At 37.7% G+C, this 27,287-nt stretch overlaps 1 protein-coding gene across 1 annotated transcript in view; it reads right to left on the bottom strand.

The window, feature by feature from the left end:
* The window catches only part of COL8A1 (collagen type VIII alpha 1 chain), a gene marked incomplete at its 3' end in the record, with an annotated part of 152,981 nt that overhangs the window by 46,566 nt on the left and 79,128 nt on the right, over window positions 1-27,287 (bottom strand). The window contains exon 2 of the mRNA XM_080797415.1: window positions 4,063-4,183. The remainder of the gene's footprint in view (window positions 1-4,062; window positions 4,184-27,287) is intronic.

The following is a 27,287-nucleotide window of genomic DNA, read 5'->3' as shown; positions in this document are numbered from 1 at the left end:
TCTTAAAGAGTTGGTAGGGGGAATAAAATATGCCATATTTTATAATAAATTTATATATAATTGCTATTTTACAGTGCCTGTATCACCTAATACTCCAATGTCTCATTCACTCATAATGTTTAATGGGAACATATTTTAAAATAGTGTGCTGTAGAGTCATAAATATAATTTATAGTTCTTTCCATGGTTCTTGTACTCTAAGCCTTTCAAGCATTCAGCAAGTATAATATGACCCCTTTCAATGAATGAGTAATTTGAAGCATCAGCTAATGACGTCTGACATTTCCCCTACATATGGAAGATATATGAGAATGACCAAATTGATGACCAAATTACAACTGTGAATCTGCATTGCTCTATGTGTGACAGAATCTTTGGAAATTTGCATAAACAAGCCCAGTACAGTGAAAAGTCTGAACATTGGAATCTTCTAGTTCAGCTCTATCCAGTAGAAACGATGAGAGCCTTTCAGACAATAGAAACAAAGAGAAACATATACGACTTCACATCTTCTAGTAGCCACATTAGAAAGTTAAAATAAACAGGTGAGATAAATTTAAATATGTTTTATTTAACTCAAGATATTCAAAATATGGTCATCTTAATGTACAATCGATATAAGAGGTATTGAGATATTTTACATTCTTTGTGTTTTCATTCAAAGTCTTAGAAATCCTACGTGTGTCTTACAATCACAATACATCTCAACTGGGACTAGCCACATTTCAAGTGCTCAAGTCATGTGGCTCGTGGCTACCATATTGGGCAGTGCTTCTCTGATCATTTCAGCTTTGGAGGCACCAGAGGCTGGAGCATGGCGTAGAGGTGAGGAGACAGAGACCAGCTTGGAATCTTGTGTGCCTGTTCTTGGCTCTGACATTTGATATCAAAGTGGCTGTGAACAGTGATTTAGTGTCTCTGGGCCTCAAATCTCTGCTCTCTGTAATGGAGGTTGTTAGTAACTGCAATACTCCTTTTAGGAGGCTGGGTGTAAGATTAAATAAGATATTGTATGTGTAAGTGCTCTGTTAGATCAGAAAACACCATACATATGTAAGGCATTATTAGCCCTGTTATTGTAGATTTACTCTCATGACTTGCCGAAGGCCACATTCCCCGTTGGTAGGACAATCAAGGATAGAATCTGGGGATTCTGACTTCCGGCCATCTGCTTCAACTAAAGCCATTCGTACCAAGCTAGCTTTAAAAAAACAAAACAAAACAAAAAACCTCCAAACTTTGCTACTTCAAAAAAGAAATAAGGAAGAGAGTGTCAGTAAGAAGTAAATTCCATCTTAAATAGTTAGGGTCTTCTTGACAATTGTCATAATGTTCTGAAGTTTAAATTATACATATAAGATATTTATATACTTATATATCAGAATTACAACCATCAAGAATTGGACTTTATTGCTGTCATATAATCTAAAACCCTACGTTCTTCAATGTTTCAGACAACTTCTAAATTGAACTGTGGTTTCCCTACTCTATTTACCTCCAAAATATAGTAGAACCACAAGAAAGCCCTTCTGCAGTGTGCTTGATTAATAAAACAGATATGGATCAATTCAGCAGATTTTCCACGGATATTTTTGGTTACAGATGTAGCTCATTAATTTTCACGTGTGAGATACCTCTCTAGTGTCAATGCAAGAGGTACATTTATCTCTGAACAGAAAGTGGTAATAATTCCATTCAATCCATACTATTTAAGTGTTTACTGTGTGTAAGGCCCATTAGGTATTTTAATGAGTGAAAGCGGTTTATTTCCATGATAATTGTCACTTAGAGATATATGTTATTTAACTTGAAGAAAATATGGAAATCTCTACCAAAATGTCTATGACATATGATTCCATAATCTGTATTTTCAGAAAGTAAAAAGATGATCAGAAAGGTAACTCCAGATTATTCAAAAGTAATTTTAAAATTAGCATTCTTTACTTTTGGAGAGCACACAGAGGATTAGCTATCATGAGTTATTTCCATTTTTCTAACTGTAAGTCTATCATGGTTTTCATATTTACATGTTTTTGTTTTTTTCTAAATTCATTTCAAATGAATTTCTTCATGGAACTTTAAAAACCACACAAAATATTTAGAGCTGTATACTATGTGAAATTAGGTACAAACCAAGTTTGTTTTCACCAAGAAGAAACCCATTCAAAAAGTTCTTTATTCTTTTCTCTGTCAAAATTCTTTCTTTAAAATGATTTTCAGCTGGTTATTTTTATTAGAAAGTTATCATATATAAGCTTTGGCCTGCCTGAGTTGATGACTATGTTGAATAAATGTAATTTTTATTTTCATTTGCTGAATCATTGCTGTTGACTATTGAATGAAATCGTTTTTTGAGTAACCTTTACATTTTATTGCTTTTGCACCCTAGTGTAAAAACAAAGCTTAATTTTTTAAAAGTCCAATAAAATGTATTTTTGATATTTCCACCATAACTTTACAAGCAATTCCTCTTCTCTACCCTATAATAACCACCTCCTGTATTTTTATGATTTAGTTCAACATTATTATAATTTTTTACTGGGTGAGCCCATCAATGTCCTTGGCAGCAAGATTTTGTTAGCAGAAATCCAGAAGCCGAGCCTGTAGTTGATTGCAACAATTATAAAATTTCTTTGGATTGAGTTCAGAGCCTTACCCTGACATTATGAATGTAACAGAGTTATACCTCCTTCATCAGCTTTTCCAAAATACACGATTGGTTTGAGTCCTCTAAGCTGTTGCTTAAACGGACATCTATTTTTTACTCAATGGTTTTGCATTATAAATATTTCATTTGATTAACATCTGGCTTTGATGGAATCCAGCCAAAACAATTAGAGGTACCTGTAGTAAAAATGTGATACCTTAGGAAAATCATTAAAGTATTTGCATTTCTTCAAAAATTCTGAACAGATTCATTCTAGACAGGATGTGGTCCTGTGGCATTAGCTGTAGGGCCCGATGCTATGCTTTTCTTTTTGTTCAAGTGCACCTTGAGCAAGAATGTAAAAATCTGAGGAATCTTAACTCTTTAGTCTTCAAATTACCAAATAAAATGAAATAGACTATGAAAAGCCATTGTGCTATTGAATATCAGGAAATATTGAGTTGGATGTCCAAAAGTCACACTTAAGACCAGGCAATGGTAAGAACCATGGGATGGCTGTGGATACTATGAGATAATGTCTACTCGTCAGAAGTGAATGGTATTTTTCCTTTTTCCAGTCGAAGTTCAAAAGTTAATGGTGTACTTTATGTTTTAATTGTTTCAACTAAGAGATCAATCAAAGAATAAGAAATATTGGCATGCTGTTGGTTTTTAATTGCGGATATATTCAATATTATACATGAATAAAGCTGCATTTGTTATACCTCACTCTGTTTCATACATCCTAGATGTCATTAGGGAAATTTAATACATGTCACTTCAGTCATCTGAAAGGCATCATTTCTTCATTTCAGCTCATAACTCAAAACTATAAAGTATCAGCCAGACCAAAAAAAAAAAAAAAACACCAACAAAACCTTGGCCCAATTAAGAGAAATTTGATAATGGTAGAAAAGCACATACAGACATGACTGGGAGATGATAAGATTATTTTAATTTTCCCATTTGCACTGGAATTATTTATTTTACAAATCTCCAGATCTTTTATTACTTAAAACCCTCTGCTGAATCATGAAAAGAAGCTTAAGTTAGCAATTTTCCTTTGCAAAATCTAGCTGCTAGCATCTGGTGAACACTTGGGTACCTAGTCAGGTCCTATGGAAATAATTATTTTAAGACTCTATTCAACATGCTTGGGCTTAAAAATCAGCTAGAATCACACTCTGCACATGTATTTTACCCTGGAGGATTTTAAAACCTGGCATTCGTGATGGTCTCCAGGCTTTTTGCAGCAGTGAAGATGTGGATGGAACATAGGAACTGCGGGCAGGCCGGATACCCCAGTGTCTGCCAATAGCCCCTGTGCTCAGGGACAGTGACTTCAGTCTGCAGTTGGCCTGTGGACCACCCAGGGCCAGGCCACTGCACCACCCACCATTGCTTCTAACACTTACATTTAGACTTGGCCAGCCTGTGGAATCAAGAACCGGTGTCCTTGCTTGTGCTTTCTTGAGGCACGCCTACAGCTGGTTTCTTTCTCTTCTCCAGATGCTGCTTCACTTTCCAGAATAGCTTCTGAGGTAGGAAAAAAGAGGATAATTCTACTCAATTGGAAGACAACAAGAAGCTGAGTAATTATCAAAGTATATTGTTTTGGGGTCAAAGGAGAAATTATATAATAAGATTGTATAAGTACATGCTTCAGTAAAAAATATTATTTACCAAAATGTAAGTGTACATTTAGAAGATATAGAGATTCTTATATAGTGATCAGGAGAGAACAATTCTTTGTGTTTGTACATATGCAAATACAGATTTATTTATTTTAATACATATGCTCTATAGAGGTTTTTGTCCAGATGAACAATCTATTGTATACCTTTATTGCTTTTCATGGTTATACTATGTGTTAAGTTCTCATTCATTTAATTCACATTAATACAGATTTAAGATAATTTAGAAAGGATTTGGCATTTGCTACAGAGGAAGCAAATTTATGAGGAAGTAATGCCTAAGGGAGAAAAGTTAAACTTATTTAAGAAAAGTAAATTTTTCCAGCAACAGGTTTCCATCTAATTTGCATACAACATCATTTGAGTTAGAAATTGTTCTTTGTTATTTATCAAGTCAGATCTGATAGAACTTTAATTTGGCTACACTTCCAGGTTTTCATTTGAGCTTTTGCTGTAATTTAATTAATTAAATGTGCTTTATAAGTCTTCTGTAATTTATACTTTTTACAAATCATACGGACTTCTCTCGACATGAACTCAATCTTCAGAAATTTAACTGTGTTTTAGATAATAGATACTCTCTAACTTCTTTTGATATATTTCATAGAGACTTGTTTAGGAAACATTCTCTGCATTTGTTTCTCAAAAAAGATTTAAACAGGAACAACTTCAGACATTTAGATAATTAAAAAGGTTTGAAAGTCGTGATTGGTTGGTTAAGAAGTAAGTGGAGAATTGGGTATCCAATTTAGAATTTCTGCAGTGTGATATATGTGATATATTCTAGAGTAGTAATAGTCAGTAAAACTTTCTGTGGTAAGGGAAATGTTACTTATCTCCCTATTTTCTGTGTTAGCCACTAGTCGCATATGACTATTGAGTTCTTGAAAGGTAGCTAGTATGAGTGAGGAACTGAGTTTTTTGTTTTATTTCATTTTAATAAACTTAAATGGAAAGATCTACTTGGCTAATGGAGACTATGGATCTAGAGGTTTTTTTTTGTATTCTGTATTTAACATGAAATGAAGAAGTACTTGAATGTCTTCTAGCTGCTGAATGTCAATAAAACCTAAGTGTTCCCAAAACACAAGGCCTGGGCTCTGACGCATGTACATAGGCCTGATGGCTGGATGCACCAACACTCTGAACTTTGGCTCAACTTGTGGATACTCAGACACAAGTTTGGGTTTACCACAGGTGACTTGAGAACACGGACTCTAGAAAGCTATGGGATCTCAAATGATCTCTAGCAATAAAGGTCAATGATGGTAAGTGGACTCAAGGACTGACTTCCAGTTCATTGCTGTGTAGTGTAACTGGCAGTTAACAAGGACAGGTGTGAAGGAGATACTGGCCCAACAGCTGCCTCCATGAAAAAGAAACTCTTCAGATTCACAATGGACAGGAGGAACAGACTGATAATACTTCTGTACCTTTGCCCAAATTATTCCTCAATAAATATTCACAGAGCACAGCTATGTGCAAGGCACAGTGCATAAATGTTGGGAAAAAAATAGAGCCCTCTGCCCTCATGGTGGTTAACTGTATTAGACAACAGGATTTTTTCCAGTATCTTCTTCTAAAATTCATTTTTTCCTAGGTACAGTGAAAATAAAAGAGGAGAAAGATACACAGGATGGACAGAAATGCTGAGGCTCACTATCAGGTGTCTGTCATACATCTTATTCCTTTCACATCTCTCTGCAGTTTTCACGGTTCTGCACCCAGATAGATGACAAAACAAGTTTTTGAAATGCAACTCTGGAAGCAGAGAAAATAAAAGAAAAGACCCCAATGGCATTTTTAGAACACGAGATGAGTATCATCACTTAGCGTTTATTGAGTGTTTACAACATGTTTAAAATGAGTTCTTTCCTCTCTAGTAGCCAGAAGAATGTTCTTTAAAATAATTACTGCTTTTTTGTTGCTGTTATGGGATAACACTTTTTTTTCTTTGCCAATTAAAACACTGTAAGAGAGTATGCTACCATCACCACTTAAAAAATAAATCAAATTATTCAATTTTCAAACATGGATTGTAAGACCTGAAAAGAACTACTAGCTACATGGGCCAAAAAGTAGCTCATTGTATTTTAGTTCATTTCGGAAGAGTGAGCCAGAAATGTGGCCAAGTACTAAGCATGAACTATTTAGCTAGACTTCTTTTTTTTTTTTTTTTCTTCTTTGCCTCCACACAGCAACCGCTTAATTAGATGTATGGTTCAACCTGCATATTTAATTGAATTTTCAAATGTGTCAATGATGACAATTTAAGGATGAAAAGGATTTAGAATTAAATTAAGTGAATCCAGCTACAATACATAATAAAGTATCTAAAGACCTTAAAGTCATTTCTCCAAATATATCATTTGATAATGGTCTTGATTTTGTAGACAAACACTTTGAAAATAATTTAAAGAAATGAATTACAAAGCAATGGAAAATATCACAAAGAAAAAAGCGATGAGTGATATAAATTCTTAAAAACCAGTTGCATATAAAAACATTATGGAGGGGGAGATGAACCATGAGAGACTCTGGACTCTGAAAAACAATGTGAGGGTTTTGAGGGGGCAGGGGTTGGGAAGTTGGGTAAGCCTGGTGGTGGGTATTATGGAGGGCATGTATTGCATGGAACACTGGGTGTGGTGCATAAACAATGAATTCTGGTACACTGAAAAGAAATTAAAAAAGAAATTAAAAAAATTAAAAAAAATTATGAACAAAATTAAAAGGTAAAGGGGAGTTTGCTTAATTCTTTAAGCAATTTGATACCCTATCGAGGGTTTAAAAACATCACCACAAATTCTTTGGTCCTCCTCTGTGTTCCCTCTCATCGAATCTGGGAGAACTAGTGACTGCTTAGACCAAGAGGGTGCAGTGGAGATGTTACTATATGACCTGTGAACTTGGCTCAGACGAGGCTCATACAAGCCCAGCAACAAAGATGCTGCCTGGTTTCTAAGATGCTGTCTTTTGGAGTCCTGGGCTTGTAAGGAACACGTGTCACTCCTCTGAGACCATGTGGATGGGCAGCCATGCGCTGGAGCTGCAGGTGGCCAGGCCGGCAGAACTCGGTCTTCCTTCTACCCTCACCAGATCACTAAAGATGTGAGTCAAGCCATTTGGGGCTCTTTAGAACAGCTGATCTGCCAGGTGAGTAAGCCATAAGAGCAGAAGAAGCAACCAGCCGAGACCCATAAAATTATGAGATAAAAATAAAATGTTTGTTTGAAGCCACCGCATGTTGATATGACTTGTTATGCAGCAATAGGTAACTGGAGCATAGCCTCTTTTATGTATGATATTTTTACAATGAAAATTTAAAAACTAAAGTGAAATATTCTCTGGGATGTTATTTGCAAAAGTTGATTAGTTATAGGCGGTCTTAGTATTCTTCTTATATAAAGAGCTCTTACAAATCACCAAGAAAGAAATAGCAACACCATGTAGGAAAATGGACAATTAAGTGAACAAAGAATTCACAAAAGAAAAATGAAAAGGCTAAGAAACATGTAAAAAATGTTCAATCTCTATAGAAAGTAAAGCGAGTGTGAATTAAATAATAGAGTTAAAAGTTTGGTTATCAAACTGGCAAAGATAAATTGTATTTAATGTTGATTTAGGTTAAGTGGCAGTTTAAATGGCACAAGTTTTCTGGAAAATAAATTGATATTACATGAGTAGAGTTTTAAGAATATCCTATTCTTTGATACCACTAGAATCTAGGAATTTGGATGAGAAAGTAATCAGAAATGAAGTAAAATAACATATAAAATGTTTTTCACAGTTTATAGTAACAAAAATATAGAAACAAGCTAAATGTCAATCAATACCATTAAATAAACCATGTATTTTATAATACAAAATATTATTTTATTATTTAGAAGGAAATTTCAAAGATATTTTGTTGATTCTGACTTAGGGACACCATATTAGAGTAGAAAAATACCAGGGCTTTAAGTCACGTAGACCAAGCTTGGAATCAAGGATTTGCCATTTACTTTGGCTGGATATTTGGAAATTTGATTTATCTCTCCCCAAGTTTCAGTTTTCAGATAAGAAAAATGGGGCTAAGTAACTATACCACTGGCGGTAGTGATAATTAAAAGAGATTACTTTTTGTAAAAATAAGCATAATAGTTTCTTAATACGTGTTGTTTCTTTTCTTACAATCTGAGGACACCATCTGAGCTCCATATCCAAATTCACATTACTTCCCAGTTTACTAAAATTTCTTCCACTCTGGTTCCCTTTGTATATCGCTTTCCACCGTTGTCTAGTCCTTACATGTTAGAGAAATCTCAAAAACAAAAGCAAACACAACCCCATCAATTTTCTTGCTTACCATACTTCAGTGATTCTAGTTGCATTTAAAATGTATCTATTCTTGCCCCAATCTCCACACAGCAGATGGGGTGAACGTTGGAAAAGTAAATCAGATCATGCTATTCTTCTAACCACCCCAGCCCCTTGCACCCAATAGCTCCTCATGGCACTTAGAACAGACCTAAACTTTTTTTCTGGCCTCCGTGCCCAATATGATTCCTACTTTGCCCACCTCCTGATTTTACCCCTTCTGCCCCTTGTCCCTTATTCTCCAGCCACACTGGTCTTCTCCTTATAGAAAACATTTTGCTGGGCTCCACCTTCAGGCCTTTGCTCTTCCTTGTCTGAAATGCTCTTTCCCCAGAACCATGCATAGCTGGGCCTTTCGCCACTTAAATCTCACTGTGAATATTGTTTCCTTAGAGAGGCTTCTCTTCACCATTCAACCTGAAGTCAACCGCTCATATTCATGTATCTCTAATCTAATCTTCTTTAGTTGCAGAGTAGCAGTTTTATCTTCCTTGCTTAATTGTACATTTTTACTCATTTATAATCTGCCTCAACACCAATGCTTCCTTTTTCTCCACCCCACCTTGAGAGCAGGGAACTTACGTGTTTTGTTTACTGTAACATCCCTTGCAACAAGAAGTAGGCCTGGCACATGGTAGGTGTTCCACAAATATTTGCTGGATGCATTGGAAATACTTCTTGTAGTTTTGAAACATAGCTTAGCAGTGCAAAAGAAACAGCATTTGACATCATTAAAAAAAAAAGCCCAGAAATTTTAAGTTATATGGGCATTTTTTAAAGCTTTGATGGTTCTGATTAAAGTTAAGTACATTGCTTCAATTTTGAAAAAAGAAAAAACCGCAAACAAAATCATAACAGTGTAAAATTATTGCAGGAGTGTGATGAGAGCTCTCCTGTCAAATCAGATACTTTTAAAACCCTACCACCACTCAACAGGCTTCTTGCTTTGAAATGAAGGATATGCACCTCCTACCAATATTTTTACCGCTACAAGGCATGTGATTTATTTACTGGATAGGGAACAAGTCTTTGTAAAAGATCCCCTTTCAGCACTGAAAGTGTTGAAAACAGGGTTTCTGTTTTGAGGCTGGTTAAATACAAGCCTCTAGAACGCAGAGATGTCATAAGTGCCCCGTTGGGTGGACGGGAGTTAAAAGTGTTCCTCTTGTCACTCACTCTGGGGATGGCAAGCCCTCAGTGGTTGGGCCTCAGTGTCAAGGACGATCACAAGATTCTACAGTAATGAGATCCATTTCTATAAAATCCACGAGAAAAATCTGAATTGCTATTTATAGATATGCCATACCATTTCAGAAATTATATAACATTCAGACACTCGGGCGCAAGTTTGGATAAGTGTTTCAACATAGTCTGTCCTCACTAGTTTTGAATTTCCTCCACAAAGCAGGCTGGCCACATTCTTATGATTCTTGAAGAGAAAGGAAATACATGTTTATTAAACATGTCTTTTGGGCCAGTCGTGCTAATTGTGTTATCTGTATGGTTTCATTTAATCCTTTTAACTGTGCAAAAAATGAGTAAAGGCAATGAGAAGACAGATCCTATTCTTTCACACAATGTGGAAGAAGGTCAGTGAATCAGGAATTGGCAAATGAAGGAACGGCCTGTTCTTATCCTACTGACATTATCCCAGGGTTTAGTTCCAAATTTTTCAACACTGTGTTTTACTTTACTAATGCAGGCAGTTGTCTGAAGCAAGGTAAATGTTCATTGATTAATAATGTTATTAAATTGGGCATCTGAGTTTCTTAAAACTGTGCATCTGAACTATTTAAAAATGCCAGGATTTAGAAAAAGACAATTGGGTGAGGCAATTTGGGGTTTCTGGAAGCTATTTTTTTTCTCTTTCTGTTTTTATTAATTTAAAATCAATTTAATTAACATATAGCGTATTATTAGTTGCAGAGGTAGAGTTTAGTGATTCATCTGTTGCATACAATACCCAGTGTTCATTCCATCAGTGCCCTCCTTAATGCCCATCACCCAGTTATCCCAGTCCCCCACCTTCCTCCCCTCCAGCAACCCTCAGTTTGTTTCCCATAGTTAAGAGTTCTTATGGTTTGCCTCCCTCTCTGATTTCATCTGGAAGCTATTTTTATCTTCTCATAGAGTATTGTGTCTGATTTGGTTTCATTAATAATGTTTGGGGAACTGGAGGGTATAAGGGCTCATTTCCCTTTCTTCCCCAAGTCTTCCTTCTTTGAAGGAACGACTTCATCCTTCAGCCGATTTTTACAAAAACTTAAGGTTGTATTGCCTAAGACAAAAACTAGGATTGTGAATTCCATTTCTACTAAAATAGGATCAACTATGATTATCAACAGAGTCCTGATAAATGGGAAGAGAAAAAAACAGTCTCCTGAAGGTGTACTAAGCCACTACTGAAGGTCTACTTTGCTGGATCACTGGTCTTCTTTTAAGTACATTATGATTGGAGAGACACTAATTTTCCTTTGTTTATAAGATCCATGTTATGATCACACAGTTCAAAGAATCCAAATATAAATGATCTGATACAGAAGAGATCTAAATAGCTAAAGTATATCTGAAATCTTTGGGTTCTCTTAGTTTGGAATCAGGAAAGTAGAAGTGAGAAATTAATTAACACTTCAATAGATGAATAAATTTGAGAAATAGTGACTTTAGTTCAGAAAACTGGAGAGCTGCAGCTTCACGGGTTGAAATTGAAAATTAGGCCCTCCTCATACATCTTAAGAGGTGATATTTGACAGAAAATGGTCTGATATTTTCATTCAAGTTCATCTTTCTAATACTTTTGTAATAGATAGAAATACATGAAATATTTCCCAGAAATTCCTCATCCTTGCCAAGAAATTATAGCACTTTTCATATGAAGCCATTGGATGAAACTTCAGACAGGATAAAATATTGGTACTATCATGGTGACTCAAGGTGTGGTCATGTATGAAGTACATGTATGAACTCTCCTAGCTTGAAGTCTCTTTTTGGTTATCCAGATATTTGGCACTATAGGCCACTGCTGAAATTGAACCAAAAAATACAAAGTTAGTGGATTCCTTTGTTTGGGCTAACTCTGTTATGACATCCTTGAATTCAATCATCTTGCCATTTGCATTATGGTCCATTCATATGTTTATCTATGCAATTGAGTAATTGGTAAGTTAAACACCATACCTCATCAAATTGACCTGTGAAGCAATTTGTTTTGGGCAAGTTAAAAAAAAAAATCTTGGGTGAATAAAATTTGACTTTGTTTTATTTCCAGTTAAAAGTTGATTTATTCTTGGGACGCCTGGGTGGCTCAGTTGGTTAAGCAGCTGCCTTCGGCTCAGGTCATGATCCCAGCGCCCTGGGATCGAGTCCCACATCGGGCTCCTTGCTCAGCAGGGGTCCTGCTTCTCCCTTTGCCTGCCACTCTGTCTGCTTGTGCTCACTCTCGCTCCTCTCTCTCTCTCTCTGACAAATAAATAAATAAATAAATCTTAAAAAAAAAAAAAAGGTGATTTATTCTTTAAAAAAAAGAAGATTTTATTCATTTATTTGAGAGAAAGAGAGAGACTATGAGCAGGGTGGGAGGGAAGCAGACTTCCTGCCAAGCAGGGAACCTGACATGGGATTGGATCCCAGGACTCTTAGATCACGACCTGAGCCAAAGGCAGACATTTAACCGACTGAGCCACCCACGTGCCCCAAAAGTTGATTTATTCCTTTTTTTTTTTAAGATTTTATTTATTTATTTGAGAGAGAGATAGTGAGTAAGAGAGAGAGAGAGAGAGAGGGCAAGCGCACAAGTGGGAGAAGGGGCAGAGGGAGAGGAAGAAACAGACTCCCCACTGAGCAAGGAGCCCGGTGCAGGGCTCAATTCCAGATCCCTGGAATCATGACCTAAGCTGAAGGTAGATGCTTAGTCAACTGAGCCACCCAGTTGCCCCAAAAGTTGACTTATTCTTGTCTAACTCTAATTGATGATACTGATTGAGTAACAGCCAACTAATTAAAATCATGCCCTAAAAATGTACCTTTGAAGTAAATGTGTCTTTCTAGTCACTTGTCTTATGGAATAACCATGCTCCAAAGCATGTAGGAGGAAGCAGGAAGGAAAAATATATGCCTGTGTATTTGGGATATGACTGAGATTCTGAAACACTCCAGAAGCTTCATAGGAAAAACAGGATGAGAACCAGACTGTTTCCGGACACCAAGACATGGCTGAGCTCCAATTTTGGTGGATAGATATTTACTTCCATGTTCTAGATGATAGGTTATTTTTGCACTTGAATGTGATGGCTCCCCTAACCTTATAACCGTCAAGTTATATTGCTCATATTCTACAGTCAAGTTTGGTTTCCAAGGGAGACCTCTAAAAGAAATGACTCTAAAAGAAACCATAACTCAGTGATAATAGTAACAGCTATTATTTATTGAGAATGACTTATGTGATGGGCTCTGTGCTAACTATATTTTACATATATATTGCATCATCTAATGTTCACCATGATTCTATAATAAAGCAAGCTTATTATATTTAAGATTGTTTAAACCTTAAATTAACACTCACACACACATTTTGAAGATTGAGTATGTTTTGCTCCCTTCTCCCTCCCTAGCCCACAACAAGTGTGCCTAAAAATAATTGGTGCCTAGAAAATATTTGTTGAATTAAATGAAATGTCATTTCCTGTGCATCCCCTGAGGGAAGGGTTTTCATCAATCATTTTGCTCTTTGATGTAACTTTGAGACTCTTAGGAATGAATAGGCACAGGAAATTTTTAACCCAACTAAGAATCGTGGATCAACTTGTCTCTCTCCTCTTGGGTTGGGGAGGAAGGCTGGTGTTAAGTTAGGTTGGAGGAGGGTTGTGCAGGGATTGGTAGGAAGGAAGAATTATTAATTATGGTGAAAACGACTTTTGTTCTTTCTGGGGTATAAGCAAAGAAGTCAGAAGGCCAAGATACTATATGACTTTGGTATTCTTCCATGGAATGTCAAATATGGCAGTGGGCACTGACAGACGATGCTCTGAGCTGTGAACCCCAGCAAGACTGGGCTTATATACCAAGGGAAAGGATGGCCGTGATGGAGGGCAAGTTTCCAAATAAACTCAATCTTGTTTTCTGTGTGTTTCAGACCCTGACTTAATAGACTGTCCAGTTGTTGATTGGACCTTTTTCCACACGACTTAATGTGGTCCCTGACACCCATTTTGTCATTAGCGTACTGCATATAGGAGGACCATGGGATGACACAGACTCTTTGAATTAAGTCCTCTCTCTCTAACTTTGATTATCCCATGACGTTTTAAATTTTATCATTATTTTTTGGAGTATCTAGTCATGCCAGGAACCATCACTGTCAAGCACAGTCACACAGGGTCCACCTGTGTCCACGCAGCATTGTGCAAATCAAATTAAACAGACTTCATTCCTCGCCTCCAGGAGCTCACAATAAAAACCAGACAATAGAGGGGGTGAACACAATGGGGCAAATAGACGCACAGCTGTATAAACAGACAAGTACAACAAATGAGAGAATTTTGGTATGAACTGTGAGTGCAAGTGCTGTTCATACGCTGGAAATAAGGGGAAATTCTGCAAGTTGCAGAGAAGTTGCTGGAGCCTGCGTGAGGGTAAACAAGGAGAGATGATAGTAGTAGTGGAATCAGCTGCTCATGTTTCTTTCAATTAGGAGGGAAAGAAGTTTTCTTTTGGAGTGTGGGGAGAGGTTATTTCCTCTGAAATTGTTTACTCCGGGGGCACATATATCGCTACCTAGGCTAGTTTCTTCTGAGAGATTTGGTTGTAACCAGCCTAAAGAAGAAAAATAAAAATGCATTAAGCAGGGCATAGACTGCCAGAGAGATTTCATAAGGCTTCTTTCCATTGGAAACCAGATTAAAAAGAAAATAAAAGCCAGAATGTATTATAATTGTACATTCCACTTATAACCAACTAGCACACGCCAGTTGATTTTCCAAGGAAATGATTACTTTGGGTGAGTTTTTTGTTTTTTTAAGGGACAAGTTTCTTGCCATTGCCTAGCATTTACCATCTCTGACATCGTCAACATCGTCAGGAGTTAATCTGGATTTACAGAATTCAGCTGAAAGCGAATTCCAGGCAGGTTCTACCTCAACCACCCTGGGCTGATAGATATCTCTCTTCTCTTAAATATATCCAGATAGGGAATCTGAAAACCTCCCCAGGAATCTTTTCCAGGGTTCATAAAACCTTCACTGCCAATAAGATCTTTCCATCTAACTTAAATTCCTTTGGTTGTAATTTAAATTCATTTCCTCTTCTTTCCTCGTTAGGGAGGAGAGTACTACCCCCAGTAGTCATTCCTCTAAATACAGCTGTTGAATACCCACCTCAGGTTTCCTTCCTGGACCTAAAGGAGTTCTGTTTCAGATGTCATCTATTTATAATGTCTTTTTTTTTTTTTTTTACATTGGCTTCTGTTTTCTCAAGGTACGATCCCTTAACATTATGTATTTCCATAATGATTTTTTGAGGTTCATTCTACAAACATTGACATGTTAAGGTGTCCCATTTCTGTAGTTTCAATCAGATCTTATGTATTAGGTCACGAAAATCTAGAAGAACATTGGAATTTATATTGTATACTTTCTTGGAAAGGGCGAGATGATAGTCTCAATCTATTAATGGCACTTCCTAGCCCTTAGCACCTCAGGCAAGCAATTTACTTCTAGATATCACAACACAGGGAATGCCTTGCTTTTTTTCACAACTATAAAATGAGATGAATAAAATAATTTTAAAGTCTTAATCACCTTTAATGTTCCAAAAGGCTAAGATTATGTTCTAAGCAGTTCTCTGGCCAAAAAAAAGAGAGCTATTCCCCCTTAACTACCATGATTCTTATTCACAATGGCCAATGGGCATCACCCTATTACTGATTTCTCAAGCAAGAACCTTCAGTTTCCATTCAAAAAATTTTTATTAAGGTATTACTTACATATGTTAATACAAGTCCTCTTGGGTACATAAGCCTGCTTATATTATGCACTAATGTCAAAGGATACAAGTTTTTCCCTGTGATAAATCATTTTTGAGTTTACTGCCTAAATGTTTTTGCAAGGCCACTGATATTATATATGGGTATTTTTATTAAATAGCTTCCAGTCTACTGGAAAGGAGTCTGTAATTCTCCATCTTTATCCCCATGGATATATTCCCCATCTTTTATGCCCTGTAATCTTTTAAAGCACATACAAACAAAATGAGCATTTTGAGAATACAATGACATAGTGAGTTCCCTTTAAAAGATAATTCCTTTATTTCAAACACTTTAGTATGGAATTTAAAAAAAATCTATTATTGAAAGAATTCTCAAAAGTAGGACATAGAAAAAATTCCATGGCAGAAATATTTTTGGGGCGGATCTCTTTCTCCAGTGATTATATACCAAGTGATCAATTTTCACTTCATTTCCTTTTAAACTTTTGCTGAACTTTGAATTAAGCATCCGAAGGCACATCAGGATTAGCCGTATCACCTCCTTCAGTTAAAAAACCCAGTGTCTGCTGAAATGTTCTCAGGGATTTTAGAGTAGAGGTGGCTATTTTCTTCTGTTCTTTTGCCTTTTCAGCCTGGCCTTCCCTTGCCCCTTCGCTGGCAGACACACCTTACTTTTCCATCATTTTCTGTGTAACCGGAAAAATGTTCTTCATCAAGCCTAATGGCTAATTAAACAAGGGAAGCCTGAATTTTATCATATTCCAGATATCAAAATGGGATGAATGAAATTGTACACATTTGAGCCATTCTTTCTATAATGAGAGTGCTAGGAATGTATTGCCTGCTTCAAACAACACATCTATCTGGGTTATAAGCCACTGCCTCCCCCACACTCTGGGCCTCACCGGGCTCCTCTGCTCAGGCCTCTCTCAGCCCTGTCCACCCAGACTGCGGTGGTGGCTTTTGTAGCAACGGAACACAAAGCAAGTGCTCTGGACTCACTGGCTGGCGGACGGGTCTGCTTAGCCGTCAGCTGACATTTCTAATGGTTCTTCTCATGTTTTGTCCCGTCTCGCACCACATAGCTGACCCTACTTGTCCCTGAGTGACATTTGTACTTTCAACCCGTAGGCGTGCCTCCTGGCTTGGTGTTGGTGTTGGTGGTGAGCAAGGGGAATGGCACGCTTGTGCTCCCCTATCTTCAGTTCTACTCCCTAAATTCTGAATGGTTTAGAGAATGCTCTCCACCATTCCTTTCATCTTGTCATTCCTTTCTTTACCTCCAGTTCCCCACCCTTGCTCCCTCCTATGTCTCCCAGCACTCATTCCTCTCATCACTCTAGAATCAAAACATAATAGTGAGGGGGAAGTGGGGCTCAGAGAATCATCAAAAGGATCTTCCCCCTTATTTGTTTAGGTTCTCTGAAGCTCCTTACCATCCTTTTTTTTTTTTTTTTTTTTTAAGATCCTATTTATTTATCTGAGAAAGAGTATACCCATGTGAGAGCACAAGAGGGAGAGCGAGAAGCAGGATCCCAGGCTGAGCAGGGAGCTCGACTAGCAGGAAGCCAAGGTGGTGCTTGATGTGGGGCTCAGTCCCAGGACCCCAGGATCATGACCTGAGCCAAAGGCAGACGCTTGACTGGCCATGTGCTCCTCCTCCTCATCCTTCTAAGGTCACGACTTAAATGATATTTACCCCCAGTTTTTTAATTCCAGAAACAAAGCTTGCCTTTTCCTAGCTCATAGTCCAGGACTAGATTCCAGTTTTGAACACATGCCCTGTTCTTTAATTTTCCTGAGACACTAAGCAGTAACCAGCTCATTCTTCAATGATACACCAGTTCACATATGGCTCAGGGTGACGGAAAAGATTGTTTTAATTTAGGTTCTGTCAGATATTTATGCCAATTTATATGATCCATTTACATGAAAGTCTGCTTTGGTGAATATAATTCCCTCGAAATCCCCTGCTGAAGATCTGTCTGTCATTATTCTCCTTATGTAATATTGTCACCTTGAATTCTGATAAAGAGAAATTCAGGCTGGCTGCAGGACAACTTAGAAAGTCATCCAGAGTAATACAGTATTCATGCACATTAAAGCTTGGCATCAAGAACATGTTAAATGAAAGGTATACAGGATTCTGGAACTTTTTTGTTCCACATCTTGTCACTCACTTTCTTCCCTGAAAATTCTCCACCGTCATTTAATACTACAAAATAATATGAAACATACTCATTCTGAGGCTGGATCAACCATGGACAATAAGTTAACTTGCCACCCTTGCTATAAACTTAGCTCAGAGAGATCAACTGACTGAATCATAATATGGTATTAGTGAGGTAGCCAAGTGACAAGTTCTGTGACACAAGTAACAGATCCGATTGGATCTACTCTTGATAAGTACCGCCAACCGCTGTAAGACTCAAGATAGCTTTGGTCTTAGAGATCTCTAACACAAAGATGGTAAAAAATAGTCCAGGGTCTGAAAACCATAAACTATTATAATTCTAGCAATGTGGACTCACAAATATGCAAGTGAATACCAAAGTTAATCTAGCTCAGGGTCGCTGTTAGAACTCTGAGAACCCAGTGAAAGGGAGGAAGCCATCAGTGACAATTCTAAAGCCCACTGAAGCAGTCCCATGGCCATCAGAATCAAGTCCACATCCCTGGCACTATGCTCAGCACCCTACTGACCTCTGCAGTGTCCTTTCTCCTCTCTCCCCTCTCACTGCATCTACACTGAGCTACATACAGTTAAAGAAAGTGACCCACTCTCTCACCTTCTGGATTGACTGTATGCTGTTGCAGTTGCTTCCTCCTCATCTGGAGTTTTGCTTTCCTGGATTTCAGTTACCCAAGGTCAACTGCAGTGCAGAAGCAGATGATCCTCCTATGTGTGTGGTCAGAAGGTCAACAGTAGCCTAACTCTATGTCACAACAACTGTGTCATTCACCTTATGTCATCTCATCACACAGTCATTTGGTCATCTCCATCATCACAAGAAGAAGGGTGAGTACAGCATGATAAGACATTTTGAAAGAGACCACATTTTTGTAACTCATGTTACAGTGTATTGTTATAATTGCTCTATTTTATTATTAGTTATTATTGTTAATCTCTTGCTGTGCCTAATTTATAAATTAAACTTTATCATAGGTATGTATGGGTGGGAAAAAATATAGTATATATAGGGCTCAATACTATCCACCACTTCAGGCATCCACTGAGGGTCTAGGAACGTAACCCGCTTGTATAAGGGGGGACTGCTGTAATTCTAATTTCCCAGACAAACTCTTACTTACTTTTTACATGTCAGTATGGCTGTCATTTCCTTCAGAAAGCCTTGTTTGTTCCCTTGAGTTTAAATTAGGTATTCCTTATACCTCTACCCAAATGCACTATATTACGTTATCAGAGCGCTTACCCTGTATACGACTCGTCTGTTGACTTCTCTGCCTTCCTTGCATGTCCTCCTCTTTCTCTGCACTAGACCTGAAGGTTAGGCCTCTGTCTTGCTCAGCATTGTATTCTGAGAGACTACCATATTGTAACGCCATTGTGTGGAGCAAATGAAACCAGTCATCCATTTAACAATTATTCACTCAGTGCCTCCCATGGGCTAGGATCTCCTCTTAGTGTTGGAATATATCAATGAGCACACTCATAAACTTTTACAAACTTTATATCTAATAAATATATATAAATTGCTCAGCACAGTGTATGACATTATATTTAATACTAATAATGATAAATAAAATTTGCTGAGTGCTTACTGAGTGCTACATACTTAGTTCTGTGTTTTTTCATGTGTTATCTGATTTTAATCTTTATAACAAACCTTTAAATTAGTATTATTATTATTCCTACTTATAGGTGAGGAAAGTAAAGTACAGACATGTTAAGTAATTTGCCCATACAGTTACCAAGTTATAGGCCCAGAATACAAGACTGTTTGACTTTTGCACTGGGGTTCTTAACTTTTTAATTATATTTATTTAATACTTAATATTCCATTATTATCATCATGGGGCCCTCAGTAAATACATAATAAATAAAAAGAAGCTGGAATAAGAACTCTTTTCCTAAGATGTGTCTGATGCTACTTCATGCTTATATAATGAAGGTGTGGCATTCTGATATGAACGAGTATGCTTTGTTTGTTTGCTTTTACTAATTTTGGCTCATAGAGCTCCATATTACTCATCTTTCATCACATGGATTCAATAAGGTTTTTCTTACCCCAGAAAATGAGTTATACTTCCAAGGGTAAGACTTATCACCAGAAACTGATGGTGTGGAAGTGGACACCTCCTTTAGAAACAACTATCAGTCCCTTGGGCAGTCTCAACTGAATATTCTCTACATTTCAAAGAAAAGATTGTAGGATAGGATTACAAGTAGCCTAAGTGCTGTTCTTCCCTACTCTTCCTTATTGGTTGTAATTATTTCAAAACCTCAATCAAACTTAGCTGTTTTAAGTTTATCAAGAATGGTTAGAGAAACAAGAAAATGTTTATTCTCCTCTCTGCCCCCTTGCCCAATCAACTGAATGTTAACTGAGTACCTACTATGAGCGTTCATCTCAGTGTTCTGCTTCACTGCAATTAGATAAGCCTAAACTGTGTACTTGTCTTCATGGGGCAGCCAATCTATTTGGGAAGATAAGATGTACACAAGAAACAATGGGGGAGGATGTCCTACACAGTAGATAATTGTGTTCTCAGTTATATAGACACACCTTGAAGACTATAAGTTCAGAAGAGAGGAAGATTCATGAAAGCCAGAGAAATGAAAGGTATTGGGGAGGAGGTGGGAAACTGGGTTTTGCAGAATGAATAGGAGTTGTATAAACAAAGAAGAAAGTGGAGGTCACTATGCATATGGGGAAAGATTTGGCAATGGAAAAATATTTGTGGGATCATAAAGACAATGTCTGGCTAGAAGAGCAGAATATTTTGGAGGTTGATGAACAACATGTGTCCATGTTGTGGAGGGTATCCTTGAATAACAAACAGATGAATAATAAAATATTTAGAGCTAGATAAGCCCTTGGAGAGTATCTGAATTGAGCAATTCCCACTGATAACAAATGACCTAGCTCCAAATTTATCACTGATTTGTAATACCAGGCAAGTCAAGCTCTCTGAAAGATTATCATTAGGTTAAAAGAGTAGGAGAGGTTTCTAGTTATAAACCTAACTGGGGCTTAGTCTTCTGATATTATCTCACCACTAAGTCACATGGTCTTGTAAAAGTTGCTTATCTTTATGGGCCTCAGTTTCAATATCTGTAGGCAATAGGCTTTGAACCATTTGATTTCTAATAATACTCTGAACTCTAAGATTCATGACTTCATGATTCTTTTTGCATTTTTGCACTTGTATGATGTTTTATGGATGGACCGGGATAGACTTTCAGACTAAACTTATTTAATAGTTAGAGTTTCTCTTAAACAGATTGTTCTAAATAACATATTGAATGTGTTATGACTTTGTGTGGCCATGAAAAGTAAAGTCATAATATAAGAGATTTTAAGGCTAAAATAAGCCTTACCAGACATAGGCTAAAATGGAAAATCATGTTCAGTCAGCTCCTACCTTTACATAAATGAAACGATGTAGTGATAATCACTAATATACGCTATTTAATGAATGCTTTTTTTTGGTGCCAGGAATTTTACATGTAATATATATCATTTATATAACAACCCTTCATGTACATATTACCTTCTATTTATTATGTGAAACAGAGGTTTTATGACTTTCCTCAAGTAACTTAACTCATTGGTAGTAATGCTGAGATTCCTTTCCAGGGATGTCCTTACACAAGCCTCTGCATTTTTTTCTCTGCTCAGTGAAGGATTAAGGGGCATACTTTGCTAAAAACTATGTTCTCAGTTCCATAGGGAGCTGGGAAAATTTGGAGTATATAGGAAAGATGAAAAGAATTAGCCCCTTAGAAATAATTAGGAGTTTGAGTTCCCTTTATATTTAGGCCAGAGAGTCAAATACCATGGCTGGAATTTAAAAGTGACTGAACAATCTTATGACTAATAATAGCATTTGCAGTCACAAGGATTGAGACAAAAAAGGAGCAACAGTAAGCCTTAAGGTCAAACATTCAGCACCCAGGGGTTAGCAAAATACTCTTTTTCCTAAGTTCAAATGTCATGCAAAACAATGCTGAGGACTGGCTATAATTGTGGCTTATGCCTTTAAGAGATCTTCTGAGGAGGGGGGTGGTCAGGAGTCATCTGCTATATCAGAAAGGCTACCTATTACATTTTCTACCTGGGTTTCTATTTTTTCCAACATTGTTGACAAGGCATGCGGATTGAAATTCTATTTAAAAAGCCTTCTTTTTTGTGGCACATTTTAAAGCATGCATATAAAAATTCCACTGCCAGGATTATTAAATGGCTCTAGGTATTATCTTCATGGAGTCAATGATTTTGCATTTTGGTTCTAATCATTCTGATGGAATGTTTGTCTTAGAAGTAATTTTTTCCAGTGCAACTCCCTGGGTGCTTATTCAAGATGCTGGTCTGATGGATGAACTTTGGCTGGCTGAAGGAATTCAGATAAACAGGGTGCTCCCAACCAACATGAGAATTTAGAATGCTCTCAGAGAAGTCTTTTGCCTACGTCATGCACCAATTGGTTGCAGTTCATAAGTCTACTAGAGAACTATTACCGTACCAGGGTACTTCTGGTCTATGGTTACCAACCTCTATATGTGCCAGAGTATGGTAAAGTGGGATTAATTTAGATTCAAATGGGTATCACATAGTAAGGAGTTTGCAGACTACAAAATTTTCCACCTTTAGAAGAAAAGGGTTATACTAGTATGAAGAGTAATTATTTTAATAAAGGCAATCTGAGAAGTGCTCCCAGAGTGAATGCATAAGACCTTTTATATTCTCTCTTAAACTACATGAAATATGGAAATATAATACTTTGTTCAGAGAAGCAGTCTCTGGGAGTCTCTTAGGCTTTGGAGATTGGTCTGGAGAAAAAACATTTCAGGTTGTCGCCCAATGCCACTTTTAGCCTTCCCACTTACTAATGACTCAATCAAATTACTTCTTTCAAGGAGCAAAGGAGGACTGCAGAATCAGAATGCCACCCTTTGTTTATTCTCTCATTTTCTCAGATCCCAAGAAAAAAGTATTTTCTTTCTGCTGACAGTTTATGTAGCTCTGGCCCCAACAAGTTTTTGCTTGTTGTGAGATATGTGTAGAAAAGGGTTGCATTGGAAGGCTTTCACTATAGATACTAACCGCAGGAAGCGTAAATAGCCTCTTGCATCCCAAGACAGCATGGAATAAAGGGGAGACAAATTAGCAGGACTCATTCTACCTACCGCTTAGGATTTTTGATGGGGAGCAATGAAATGGCAATACCACCTACCCAACAGCATAAACCCACTACTTCAGAGTAATCCTTGATTCTCCTCTTGCCTCATCTCCCATATCTAGATCATGGTAAACCTGTCAGGTTTATCCTCAAATCTATTACTAACATATTCACCTCTTATTGTCTCTACTACAAGTCCAAGTCACTGTCATTTCTCATTTGTTTACTCTAATAGTGTCTTAGATGTTCTTCCTACAACCATTCTTGTACCCCTATCCCACTTGACCTCTCATTCTCCACCTAGCAGCTGTATAGCGTCATTAAAATTGTAAGTTAGATCATATCACTCTTCTGCCCCCAAACCTTTCAATGACTTTTTGATGCACTTAGAATGAAACGCAAACTCCCCTTAGCCTAAAAAGCCCTATATGAACCTCCAGCTCCATCAACTATGCTCATTTTCCTATAACCATGATGACCTTCTCGCTGTTCCAGTAACTCACCAAGCTTATTGCTGTCCCCAAGAACTTTGCATTTATAATTCCTTTGGCCTGTGATTTCCATCTTTCAAAATTTTAATTGATTCCAGTCTGAACCCAAATGTCATTCCTTAAAAGGGCATTCCCTGTGTAAAGAGGCTCCTTCTCCCCCACATCATTCTCTATAGTATTCCCTTCATTTATTCTTTATGGCACTTGTTTATTTAATTGAAAACATTTTGTTTATTTAATTGTTTTCTTGTTTAATGTCTCTCTACTAGACTATGAGCTACTTTAGAGAATAAACCTTATCTGTCTTATTCTTTGTTGTACTCCCAGCACCTATAATGATGCCCTAAATGTTTATTAAATGAATGAATGGGTGGGTGAAGGGAGAGATGAATGACGGACAGATGGATGGAAATAGATCCCTGGGACTGTGGCCAACAAACATAAAGGGAGCTGCTCACAGGTGGCCAGTAAGATGCAGAAGTGTATTTAAGTTGTAATAGCCCCAGAACAAAGGTCAGTTCCTCAGATAGATTCCATTTCATCATTACGTCTGTGGAAAGTTTGGGAAGCACTAGATGCCTACACCAAGAGCTCCATGAGTCATTTGTTTCCTTGAGAATCTGGAAACTTTATGAGACTGGCTTTAGAAAGTGCTTCCTTCTAGCCAGCTGGTCCTAATGCTCCTGCTTTACTTTCATAGTGGAGGGTGCCCTTGGGGGAAATAGAATGTCATGACGTTGAGGTGGGTCAAGTTTTCGGAAGTCAAATAGAGCACTAAGTCAAAAACAGATGGTCTGGATACAAAAAAGAATAGAGCCACTTGCATTACACCACAATTGCGTGGTGGTGGTCTCTGGCCCACGAGTCATCGATATATGTATTTTTAGACACGTAGAGAGAGAGAGATGTCAAGGGCTCTCATTTAAAATATGAAAGTCTGAATTTGTCATTCAAACAAATCTACAGTTAGACTCTCAGTTGGATGTGTTTTCCATTTGTCCAATTTTAAGTGTTAACCTGGAGAAACATCCAGAATGCCTTTTCTCCTTCCCTCCTATCGGAGCCACAAGCTCCTGGCATTCTGTTTTTATGTAGGAAACCAGATTAAGTAAAACAGCTTCTCTCCCTAAGTAAATCCTCTGGTGGCCAGTCTGGGGCAAGCTGTCTCCTCCTGTGCAACTACACATTTTGTATTCGAATAGAACACTGTTAACATTTCTTTTAATTGTATTTTCTCCACAAATCTATTCCAAGAGCCCGTGATACTCTTAAACGGTAAGCCAAGGGGATTATGGTGGCAACTTTACTCAAACAACACCACTGCTCCTTGAGAGAGGGATTACACAGGGCTCCCAGGCAGCCGTCTGGCAGGGTACTTAGCTCTCAAGAGGTTGCCCAGTGCCCAGGATCAACAACTGAAAGAATGTTTCAGAGAGAAGGTACTGAAGGTCTTAACTGATGCAGAACTCAAGTAAACTTGCTGTAAGAGTTTAGAGCTTTCTTCCATAGAAACTTAAGGATTCTGTCCATTAGGGAGCATCTGGCATTTAGCAAGTTCCTAGGATAGCAAAAAAAGAAGAAATATGTCTGTTCCATTTCCATCTTAAAGCTTAAACAAGCTGCACATGGGGCATGAGGAGACTTTGAATTTGGGTGGGAGGGATCACTCTTGGTCAAGTTCAGGGTACTTCATGATACTCATTCTGGCCCTCTCCTTACTGGTTGTGTGAACCAGCAAGTTAATTGAATTTTTCTGTTCCTCACTTTCCTTATCTGCAACATGGGGACAATAATAAATGACTCTCAATGATGTAAGCAGAACTAACTGAAATAATGTTTACAAAGAACCCAGCAGAGGCCTGACACAAAACAAGGACTCTATGAATGTGAACTGCTATTCTCAAAGTTTTTATTTCTATTTTCTCCCTTGTTCAGGTTAGACAAGTTGTTCTGAGCACTGCTAAGACTTCTCTTTGTCAGCGTCTGAGACACAAAGACATCCAGGACATCCAGAGGCTCCTACTGGGGTGACTGACTGTCCCAGTTTGTCTGGGACTGAGAAGTTCCCAGGGACACCAGACCTTCAGTGCCAAAACCAGGAGAGACCAGGGCAAACTGTGCTGGGCAGTCACTGCCTTTGGAAAGGTCCCACGCCAGATTCCCAGTTCTGTGAGGTCTTCCTTAGGCTAGGCAATGCTTCAAAAACCAGTCACTTCTGATGCTCTTTGAAATTCACCTTGTTTCTGGAAAATCTTTAGATCGTTTCCCTTACATCTGCAGACATGGGGCAAAAACATAACACAGGCCAAGGGAAAGAGGGGTTCTCTAGGCATCTCAGCGGCTTGTTTTTCAATTCAGTGCTTGTAAATCAAGGGCCCGGATGTCCGGCAGGCTGGGAGGTGGACCATGGAAAGGAATCAGGATAAACCGAAATGACTTTTGCCATTGGCTTGGCCAGTACACCTTGCCAAGAGGTTTTTCCCTCAATTTTAAACAGATCAGTGTTATAAGGGGAAATGTACTCCATATGTTGCTCATGCCTTTTCCCTCAATTCATAAAAATGCCATCTTCTTAGAGAGGTAGAGTTTCCAAGAATTGTTTGCAATCTTTTTCCTCAAAGAAAGTACCACTCTGATAGTCACAAATAGCTCAGTTTTTCTTCACTGGTGAGGAGAATAAACCTGATTTTGGTTTCTGCCCCAATGGCCCTAAGAGCATTCTCTCCTGACCTTTAAAAATCTCTTATTCCAAAGTATAATTTTGTCCCTTTCCAAAGAGTACAGATTTTCAATTTTGTTCACTTCCAAGTTTACCTGAATTTAATAGAGGTCAACAAAAACCTGACAGACTCAAATATTTTTATTAGTGGAAAGAGAAGTCACAAACCAAGAACATTACTTCTATTTATTGATAGCATCAAATGCTGTTTGTTTTTTTTTTAAATCAGCCTTAGTTTGGAGGCATAAATCATCATTAGGGAGATATTGTACACCTGAAATTAACAATACACTGTATGTTAACTAACTGGAATTTAAATAAAGACTTGAAGAAAAAAAAAAGAACTATTCTCCTAGCTTATTCTTAGAATTTTTCTCTAGCCATATTTTCTCCCTCTGCTTTGAAAGTAAAATTCACCTGTTTTTCCCTGACCCCATCAATGGCCTCTGAGCTCTGATGTGGTTCAGTTTGTCCATGGTCTGAGGACCAGACGGGCCTGAAATCCTTTGCAGTTTATCAGTAAGAGGCCCCACCTCCCACTTACCCCAGGTATTAGGTCACCTCCATTTGTTTGTCTGGCCAGAACTGGCTTCTTTTCTAAGACTGGAAGCCAGATTGGTTCATCACCAGAATAGGAACCTGGAACTAACATTGGTTTTGCAGATGTGCAAAAAAATCCCAGGAGTTTTGAAAAAAAGAAAGAAAGGGGAAAGGGTTTTGAGAAGACAAGAGAAAGGGTTTTAGAGGGCTGAAAACAAAACAATTAATCATATGGTGACTACACTTGTTTCTATTAAGGTGGCTCACTTTCTCTGCATTTTTGGACTAAAATTTAATTCCATTTTTCTGTAACTACTGAATGGCTATCACAAGTCATTTTATTGGTTCCTCTCACTTTTGTTATTGTTATTTCTCCAAGTCAAAAAAGAAGATTTTAAAATTGCCTTCTTAATCCTGAACCAGAAAAGGAAGTGATTTCATATGTGAGATAAAGTGAAAGGGCGGTGCTTAATCAGCGCCCCATCCACTGC

Source organism: Martes martes, assembly GCF_963455335.1.
Source record: "Martes martes genome assembly, chromosome: 1".
Classification (NCBI taxonomy): domain Eukaryota; kingdom Metazoa; phylum Chordata; class Mammalia; order Carnivora; family Mustelidae; genus Martes; species Martes martes.
The sequence above is the reverse complement of the archived record's forward strand: the minus strand, read 5'-3'. Positions and strand labels throughout refer to the sequence as shown.